The following is a 10,512-nucleotide window of genomic DNA, read 5'->3' on the forward strand; positions in this document are numbered from 1 at the left end:
CCAGTGACCAACTCAGGCCCGTCAGTGCTGTTTTCTGATTATCTCCTAAGGATAATTCATTAAAACTTCCACGTTACGGAGCTCTCCTCATCTCCTGCCTGATCCTGGAGCAGGAGAGAAACATTCCCTGGCTTCCCATCTCCTGGGAGGGGTGGAAAAAAAAGAAATAAACCAAGCATTTTCCTCTTTAACATTTCACTTAAAAAAACAGAGGAGCTCAAATAAATAAATCCCTCCTCTATCCGCTTTGGAGCCCAGCTTTTCCAAAAGCCAGCAGGGAGAAATCTCTTTATCTCCCAGGACAGAGATAACAATGTAATTACGAGCTGGGATCAATGGCTTTCATCTCCTCAGTCCTCAGCACAAAATAAACTCTTCTCTTTCCTCTCCGGTGCCCAGGGCTTGGCTACCACCTCCTCTGGGCTACTGGCCACTGCCATGGTGAAGGATCTGGAGAGGTTCCTGGAGGAAGCTGAGTTTTGGGATGGTTTTTTTCCACAGGGGAATGTTGGATCTTGAGTGGGAGAGGCCAGTGGAGACCCTCAGGGGGCTGCAGAGTGGGAGGGTGGCTTGGGGCTGTTGGGGAGAGGTGTGGGAGGAGCTGCTGTAAATCCTGGGTTCCAGCAGACTCCACGCCCCAAGAAAAGTACCGTGGGATAGTGGGAATTGGAAAAGGAAAGGGAGTCTGGTTAAACACAGCCTGGATATGAACTGGGCATAACGGTGACTGGTTTGTACTGGGAGAGGCCCCAGGAGATGGAGTGGGAATGAGGGATGGGATGGGATGGGATGGGATGGGATGGGATGGGATGGGATGGGATGGGATGGGATGAGATGGGGATGGGGATGGGGATGGGGATGGGGATGGGGATGGGGATGGGGATGGGGATGGGGATGGGGATGGGGATGGGGATGGGGATGGGATCTCCAGCACATGGGATAATCCAATCTCAGCTGGGATAATTTGTGCACCTTCCCATGCTGCCCAGGGTGGAAAGTGGCATTTCATTAGAAACCAAATTCTGACCTTTCCCACCCTGCTCCCATCATCCCGTGGCTTTGCTTCCATGGCTTTGCTGTTTTCCGACCGACCCCGCTCCATCCCAGCTGGGCTGTGCTGCTGAGATGGTCTCAAAGAGCAGCGTTGGCCAGGACACAGGGAATGGCTTTAAACTGGGAGAGAGTGAGTTAAATGGGATGTTATTCCCAAATCCTGCAGGGATGGGAAGTGGATCAGTCCCTGCCGTGGGGATCCAGCCCTTTCCATCCTGCTGCAGCACCGAGAGCTGGAAAACTGCATTTTCCTGGAATCCAGGAGGGGTTTGGAATGGAATATGGGGCTGGCAGGAGCGGGATGGGAGCTGGGGAGCAGCGGGTGCCGCATCCTCGGTGTGGGGGACACGGACACGGCTCCTTTGGGGACATTTTGGGAATGCTGGGCCATGAATGCAAGGTCACAGGCGGATTGGGAAGATCAGACAGTGGGATGCCGACCTTCCAGGCCGGTGGAGCAGCTGGAACCAGGCTGGGAAAACCGCAAGTTTCTGCTTTCAGAGATCTGAGCGCTTCCCTGAATCCATTCGGGCTGCGGAGATAACGGATTTCTCAGGTTCTCTGGGAAAAAAATCCCAACAAACTCCGTTCAAAAGCTGTCCAAAAAAATAAAAAAGAAAAAAAAAAAAAAAACCAACCAAAAAACCAAAAAGGCTCGCCTTGATCGGGGCAGACAAAAAAGGAGAAGAACAAAATAAAGAAATAAATTAGGTCGGGTCAAAGGGAATTGCCGCTGGGAAGCCTTGGGGGTGTTTGTAAACAGGATGGGCTGAATTTGAGAGGGAAGGAGCCTGAGAAATTCACGGGTGTCTCTGTCACTCCTCTTTGTCCCCTGATGAGGGTCAGCATCGTTAATTGAGGGCCAGCTGGGCACAGATCGGTATCTCCCTGATAAGAGCCCTGTCATGGAAACCCTGAGTGCCACAGCCAAGATCTCCAGAGCCTCGGCAAATCAGGGCTTTATTCAGCCGCTAACAAAGAGTGTTTTCCTTTTAAAATCCGAGTTATTCAGCTCCGTGTGACTCCCGCTCCTTTGTAAAGGCAGGTGGGACTTCCAGAGGGGGAATTCAGGCTCTGCCTTATCTCCAAAGCTCTCCCAAAGGATGAGTTTCCAGGAGCTCTCACCTTGCTGGAGCTCACGCCTTTCATCCCCGGCTGCTCTCAGGGTGTTTTAAATGTCTTGGCCTTGCAAATCGGCTGTGATCGAGCGGCTGGGAAGGTTTTCGGGGAAAGAAAGGCAGGAAAAGTGGGAATGAAAAGCTGCCTAAGGGAAAGCCGGTCTGCCGGGTGTGATCAAGGTAGGTTATATCCCTGAAAAGCGGACTCCTTCCATCCCTGGAAGGGCCCGAGGTGAGGTTGGATGGGGCTTGGAGCAACCTGGGATAGTGGAAAATAAAAGGGGGTGGAACGGGATGAATTTTAAACTGCCTTCCAACCCAAATCCTTTTTCTGGGATTGGCGGAGGAAGCAGAAGAACGAGGCAAAGCCCATTAACCAGCTGCTGAATTAAAGAGCCGGGAAAAGGGGAAATCAAGCCCAGCAGGTCCCAGGGAAGGGTTCACAGGAGCAGCAGGATGACCCCGAGCTGCTCTCCTGGAGTGGGAATCTTATCGATCTCCTTTGTTTTACCGGCGGCTCTGACGTGATGATATTTGGCAGCGGCGTTAACACCGAAACACGAGCTGCGCCCGGGCCTCTTTATCATTAATTGTTTGAAAAATGACACGGGCATGGCGCTGGAGCCCTGGAAATCATCCCGGGGCTGCGGGGGAGGCGCTGATCCGCAGGTTGGGAACCTGCTCGTGTAACGCAGGGACCCGCTTGGGTCACTCCAGCTTTTCCCTTTCCCTGGAATCTCACGGTCCTGCAGCGCTGGGAAGGTGCTGGGAAAGTCTCCTGTGCTCGGGGGCCACAGGGCCACCCATCCATGGGACAGCTGCTGGGGGTGGCAGCGCATCCTTCAGCCATCCCAGCAGCTGGACCATTGCAGACCGTGGGAGATCCAAGGGCAGGAAAATGGACTGAGCATCCTGTGGCTCCCGTGCCCATCTCTCCTGATGGAGCTGCTGACATTCCCCCACTTCCCATCTTCGATTTGAGCCGGGCTGTGGATAAAATAATTATAAAATAATTTGTTGAGAATCGTTAACCTAATGAGGGAGGCTTTGGATAAACAGTTTAGCCTGGCTGGGGGAAAATGAGCTTAAGGGTGGCTCTGGAAAAACACAGGGAAAAGGGATTGGGATGAGCTTTGGGGGCTTCAGGGGTGTCAAGGCTGGGGTCTCCTCCCAACCCCCTTCCCCAATCCCAGGGACTTTCAGCTCCATCCCACACCTCTCCATGGATGAGATGGAAAGGAGCAGGAAAGGGATGGGAGCAGCAGAATCCACGGGATTTATGGATAAAACCCCAGGACCACATCCCAGCCCTGCTGCAGGGTCAAAGGGGAAACTGAAAAGCAGCTTAGGGACCTGAAGCTTTTCCTGGTTTTGGAAATATTGGGGATGATGGGAAGGGACACTGGGCAGGAGGAAGTTGGGAGTGAATATTCCCATTTATCCCGGAATTGTGCCAGACAAGCAGGTTTCCCAGGAAGGGAAATGTCACCAGCTCCATCTTTAGATATTTTTGCAATTTTTCTATTTTTATCAGAATTAACTCTGGAGCTGGGTGAGCTCTAAATGCCAATAATTAAACCCAAACCGCCCCAGGATCAGGTGCCACCTCCTGTCCCCAAAGGGGCCCTGGCCCTATTATTTGAAATTGATGCAATTATTCTTCTGGCAGAGTAATGAATTTCTGTTCTGCGGTGCCCAGTGGACCCTAAAGCAGAACAAATGCTTTAATAAACCCAGGATGGGCCTTCCTGGAAGCCAGAATGTCGGGTTATTAAGGAGAGGAGCAGGTTTGGGAATGTTTAATAAAGGATTGCCTGATATTTCTTGCTTGCAACGTACCTCTCTGATTAGTAAATGTTTTCTGCTCGCTGATTAACTTTGTTTATTTCTTAATTAGGTTCAGCGCCGGCTGTCTCGTGGTTCCCAAATAATTGTTTGATTAATGGACCTGGATTTACATTTTCATTAAGCCCCCCCCTCCAATTAGCAGTGCCTGAACAGGCAGATCTGGGCCCTCAGAATGACAATTTTAGCCCATTAAGTAATAACTGTTCTATTGATCGGGGATAATGGAGCACCGGCAGCGAACCCAGGGCTGAGTCACAGAATTCCCGGCGGGAATGTTGGGAATGCACCCCGGCAGCACCTGCTGCTGCAGCTCCCTTCGCCTCCACTCGGTAATTAAAGGGGTTTTAATTGATTCCAGTTTGGGCATGGATTGGTGAGGGGGGGCTCCCGGTCAGGGGGTGGAATCACCCCGGGATGGGGTGAGGGATGGGAATGGGGTGGGGACAGGGATGGGGACAAGGACAGAAATAGGAACAGGGGCAGGAACGGGGATGGGAACAGGAAGGGACAGCAGGACAAAGAGGAGGACACTGCCGAGGAGCTGCTGCTCCTCCCGAGGGAAGAGAAAGGAGACCCTGCTTGTGTCAGCCTGAAATGTGCCCAGAGACATTCCCTGGAGCGAAGGAGGAGACTCTGGGGGACAAACAACCCCTTTTCCACATTCCCAGGGGCCGTGCCAGGCTGTGGGGATGTCACCGTGGCGAGGACATCACCCTGGCAGGGCTCTGTCCCTCGCAGCCCTCCAGAAGAGCCCGTTGCTATATTTGCTCTCACCACAACCGTGCCTTTTTTCCCTTTTTTTGTGCTGGATTCTGCTCTCCAAAAGTAGGACACAGCCATTCCACGTGTCTGCTCCAAAGCTCCATAATCTCCTGCCGCCGGCCAGGCTCGGGAATCGCCGTGCCCGAGGCTCCGTGGGCTCCGGATCCAGCGAGGAGAGGCTGGAGGGGATGGACACCCCCAGGAACCCCCGGGATCTCCTCCTGTCTGGTGGGAGCGATGTCACCCCTGCCTGGGGACCGTCACTCCTCCTTCCCCCCATGAGGATGCTCCTCATCCTCACCAGCAGGGAAAGCTCCTCTGCCAGGAGCTGCCAAGGGAGGGTGGGAAAATGGGGCAAAAATGGGGATTTTGGAAGGTTTTCCTGAGTTCCCCTGTTCCACAGTGGAAGAAATCTGGATTTTCCTCACCTTTCTCCAGATTTTCGCCCTCTGGAGTGCAAACCTGCCTCAGGGAGGGCAAGGAGCAGCTCCCAGCTCATTTATGAGCCAGAGCTAAGGGAAGAGCCAAAATCCTGTGGCAAAGCCACGGGAAGCAGCTTTTCCTCTGGATTCTCAGCTCCGTGGAAGCGTCAGGATGATCCCTGCGCACACAGATGGTTCCTCTGCTCCCCCCCAGCCAAACACCTGCTCTGCCACCAGGATCTGGGGACCTGCTCCAGCTGGGAATGTCCTGATCCACAGCAAAAGCAGCACGGGGAGCAGCCACAGCCTCAGGCCGAGCCCAGAACTCCGAGTGTTCACTGGGAAAAATTCCAGCTCCGCCCTGGGAGGAAGGATTTATGGAGCTGCCTCTTGCCCAGGTCAGGGCCAGATCATCATCCCTGCTCCTGCTCTGGTCCTTCCCCACATCCACCGCCGTTATCCCGAGGATTTAATCATGCACCGTCCCTGAGGCTCCCAGGAATTGCTGGAGGATTTATTTCCCTGCATCCAGGACACGCTGCCCTTCCAGGGTGGGTGCAGCTGGGGAGGCCCTCGCTCATCCAAACCCCTCACCCTCCAAAAATTCCCTCCTTCAAACGCTTTTCCTCCAAAAGCCGCGAGTTTGCAGGGCAGGAAGAAATTCCAGGGGCGGTTTGGCGATGCCATCCGTGGGTTCTCCTGGCAGGACGTGGCACAGTCGCATCCCAGTGCCTGCCGCGCTCCAAGGGCAGCCTGCAAACTCCAACACGTGAAAGGCAAACCCAGATCCATGAATTAGTGGGAAGAAATGGAAATTGGATCTCTTTTTGAAGTTTAGAGGGGAGCTGCTGCGTCTGGCTGAGCTGGGGAATGGGAGCTGCAGCTGGGATGTGCCTCCCATCCTCATGGAGCACCAGGAATGCTCAGGACAGCCCTGACAGGAATCTCCATCGAATTTTGGACTTCACCAGCTCTGGAAATAAAAAAAAAACCTGGATTGCAAAATGCCCATTGCTTGGGAATTCCTGCCTGGCTTAAGGAATGCTTTGTGTTCAGGGAGAAAATTGCTCTGGCTGAGGACAAGAGGGGATGGTTTTAAACTAAAAAAGGAGAGATTTAGATTGGATTTTGGGAAGAAATCCTTCCCTGGGAGGGTGTGAGGCCCTGGCACAGGGTGCCCAGAGAAGCTGTGGCTGCCCCTGGATCCCTGGAAGTGTCCAAGGCCAGGTTGGATGGAGCATCCCCTCTTTCCCTGAGCCATCCCCTCCTCCCCAAACCACCCCCTCCTGCCCCAAATCTTTCTTTCCTGACCCAGCCCCCAGCCCTGTGCCAGCAGCACCATCTCAAAGTGTTGGTTTTTATAATTTATTAGCAGGACAATCTGATTTAGGCCCTGCTGACAAACGGGATGTTGTATTCCAGGGGTTTATCCCTGGGAAACAATAAACAAACAGAGCTGGAAACCTCATGAATTTTTTAAAGAGCTTATCAAAATCTTTTTTTTGGGTTTTTTTTTTTCCCCCCCGCTTTTCCCACAGGCTGAAAGGGGAAAGCTCCCCTCCATCTGCATTCCCAGCACTTCTTTTCCCTTCAATCCCTTAATCCTCTTCTTTCCATCTTTAATCCACACGGTTGCCTCTTCCTTGTTTGGTTTTTTTATTCATTCCCCCCACTCCAAATAATCACAAAACCAACACCAAGACTCCAGAGCTTCGTGTCCACACTCGCAGCTCCCTGAGCATCCACAAAAGCCTGAGCATTACATCATCCCAATTCCTATTTTTTCCCCTCTTTTTTCCCCTGGAATGACCCCGGATTTGCAGCCCCGGGGCGTTTCTTGGGATCGCAAGCAGCGGGGATCGTCCATCCATCACCGGGAGAGCAGCTCCCCGCCGGAGACATCCCTGTCCCTGGCATCCTAATGAGTTAATTAAGGAAAAGCAGGGCTGGAGAGGTGCTGGCCCTCCGGGAATGTATCCTGGGAGAGGCTCCTGGAATTCCCAGGGAACCGCGGGTGCTTCCCGGGGGAGCAGGGAAACGCCAGAGCTGAGAAAACGCCTCCAGCAGCTCCCGCAGGATCACAGGGCTTTGGATTCCCATTCCAGAGGGAGCTTTCCCAATATTCCCGTGCATCCATCCTTTCCTGGCATGACTCGCATGGATCTCCCGCCTCCAACCCCTCCAGATCCCAAAATTCATCCCTAAAAACAATTCAGACTCGTGGGGAAAACTGCTCAGCCCCTTTTCAGCCATTCCAGCTTTGTTCCTGCCCAAACTGAACCGCTGGAAAATGAATGGGGGAAAGAAAAGTGGGAAAGGGCAGCAGGAGCTCGTTATTCCAGAACTTTCCTGGGAATTATTCCCTTTCCTGCCCCACACACGGCTCAGGTGGAGCAGAGGCACCGAGAGGGAGAGATTTGCTAATTATTGATTTTTAATCTCGCTGATAGCTCAGCTCCCCAGCCCGGGAAATCCAGGAAAACCGGGATTGCAAGGACGTTTTCCACCCGCAGAGGAACACCCGGGGAGGTCAGCAGGGATATAAATACGTCAATAAAGGAAATTTGGATCCTTATCCTGCCCTTCCCTGGATGTCACCTCCCTAATAACCCACACTCGAAAGTACAAGCACAGCTTCATCCTTGGGAAGAAGGAAAAACCTCTGGAAAACCTCTGGAAAACCTCTGGGATGCTGCTCCAGCATCTGCCACGGGAATGTCGGGGACCAGAGGGAGAGAAATTCCCTTTCAGCTGTACCCTGCACCCCCCAGGCAAAAAAACCTCTCCTATAAAGCTGAACTTCCAATCCCAAAAGGCCCCAAATGTGACTTCCATCCCAGATTTGTTTTCCCACAGGAAAACAGCAGCAGGCCCCTTTTCAATGTCCCCATTCCAGTTGGAGATTCCGACCTTTCCTCTGAGGATCCTCCCAGCCATCCCATTCCCAGCTGTTTTGTCTGTGTGTGCTGACACCTCCTAATCCTCCAAATGGGATTGGATGCAGCTTTTTCAATATTACAATGCACTGCATCCTCTTTTTCCCCAGCCCTGGGGTGATTTGGGGGTTTTTAAGTGCCCAGAAGCGAGGGCTGCAGCCCTGGGGAGGAGGGGACGGTCACTCCAGTGTCCCCACCTGGGATGGGGACTCAATATTTGACCTTTTCCAGTGAAATCCGCCCCGGTGCCGGGCACTGGGAGCCACTGGCTCCATTTCCCTGGATAAATCCGGCGCCAGGAACCTCCACAATCTCTTTTGGCTCCAAATCCAGCGTCCCTGACGTGGGGATTTATCTGGGGGCACTCGAGGCCAATGTCAAATGTCCCTTGGCAATAACCTCGATGCCTTTGGGATAAAAACCACCCCCCAAACCCTGCGGAATCGGCTCCTTCTGGTGCAGCATCGCACCAGAGCGGGGCTTGGGAATCGCTTCCATGACACCCTGATCCATAAGGAAAATAGATTTGATGTCCCGGGAGGGTGCTGGGGAGCCAAACTTCATTCCAACTCCCAGGGGAAGGCACCGTGCATCCCTCCGGGAGAGCTGGAATTGCAACCCCACCCCCCGGGGGAGCTGCGGAGGGAGGGGATATCCCTGTTTTTATCAAATTCGGGGAAGAATGGCTGGGTTTGGGGGGAATGTGGGAGAGTTTGTAAAGCCCTTGGGAGGTGGGATCCACTGGCCCGGCCTGGAGGTCTCATCTCCCCCCATTCCTGCAATTCCCACAGCTCGGCCAGAAGGAGGGAGCGTTGTGTGGCCAAATCCAGGGAACAAAAATCCCGGGAGGATTAAAATAGCACAAAACAGCTCCTCAGCCCCCGGGCTGGAACTGAGGCAGCATTCCCAGCCTGGTTTCCTATGGAAACGAGCGTGGCGGTCCAGCCGCTTCCCTGCGCCTGCCCGGGGCGGTGCGGGATGGCTCCTGGCACATGGATATTCCCAAATCCCGAGTGGATCCTGGCAGGATCCACCCCTCCCGGGGCTCCCCGGCTCCCACCTGGGATGGGGATCCCAGCGGGATGAGTGAATCCCTGTGGATGTGTTGGATCCCCCCCCGTTCCCCTGGCACCCGAAAAATCTCTCCCGTATCCCTGGATGCGGTTTTGGAAGCGGAGATTCCCAAAGATTTGGGAGAAGGCGCTGCCTTAATCAGCTTCAGGGGAAGGAGATTCCTCTGGAGAATTTTGGAATTCTCTCCTCACCTTGAGGGACCCGTGGTGTGCCAAAGCCGGGAATTCTGAGGGATTTTGGGATCACAGCCGGGAATTCTGAGGGATTTTGGGATCACCGAGCAGGGGATGCGGGTCCCAACTGCCAACAGCTCCCCCTAAAAATCCCCCCCAGCTCTTAAACTTGGCACTAAAAGGGGTGGGGAAAAAAAAAATCCCGCTCATTTTAATCCCTTTGGAGTCGCTGTTTTTCTTATTCTCGAGTTCGGGAAGTTTTGGAATTAATTTTTAATTGATCTGACAGCACCAAAAAGAAAAAGAAAAAATTAAAAATAAATTTAAAAAAATCCACATATGCAAACATACCCATAAGATATACCCCATGATGTATTTATACATCTATTTATTTTGATATATTAGGCTATGTTGTATTTATTTAGAACACTTATTTAGATAATTTACCTGCATTTACATCTACATATGTAGCTATATATTGGATGTGCGTGTTTATCTAGATATCTTTATTTATTTCCATTTTAGTGGTAATTTCATTTTAATTTAATAGTAAATTTATTTTAATTTTAATTTTTTTTAAAAGTGGTATTTTAATGGTAATTTAATGGTAATTTAATGGTATTTTTTAAAAAAAATTAATTTAATGGTAAAAAAATTTAAATTTAAATTTTTTTGAATTTTAATTTTTTTAAAATTTTAATTTAATGGTAAACTTTTTTAAATTTTAAAATTTTTAATATTTTAGTTTAATGGTCTTTTTTTAAAAATTCTATTTTTTTTAATATTTTAATTTAATGGTAATTTTAATGGCATTTCCATTTTAAAGTTCAACCCTTGCCGGCTCCATTCAGTGATTCTCAGGCCGGTCCCAGGATGGAACCGGATTCCCGGGGTGGGGGATGCAGATCCTCAGCATCCCTGAGGAGCCACCCTAAAGCCGCATCCCTGCAAACCAGGAAAACCCAGAAATAAAAAAAAAAAAATTATATTTTTAAAGAAGATCCCGCGGGGCGGCGGGAGGGAAGGGGTTAAGGCCGGCAGCCGGCGGAGGGAGCGGAGCCGCTGGATGGAGACATTAAGAAGCGGCGCCCGGCAGCGGCTGCGGGCAGAGCCGAGCTGCAGCCGC

The sequence above is a fragment of the Cyanistes caeruleus genome, chromosome 18 (assembly GCF_971803275.1).
Source record: "Cyanistes caeruleus chromosome 18, bCyaCae1.hap1.1, whole genome shotgun sequence".
Lineage (NCBI taxonomy): Eukaryota > Metazoa > Chordata > Aves > Passeriformes > Paridae > Cyanistes > Cyanistes caeruleus.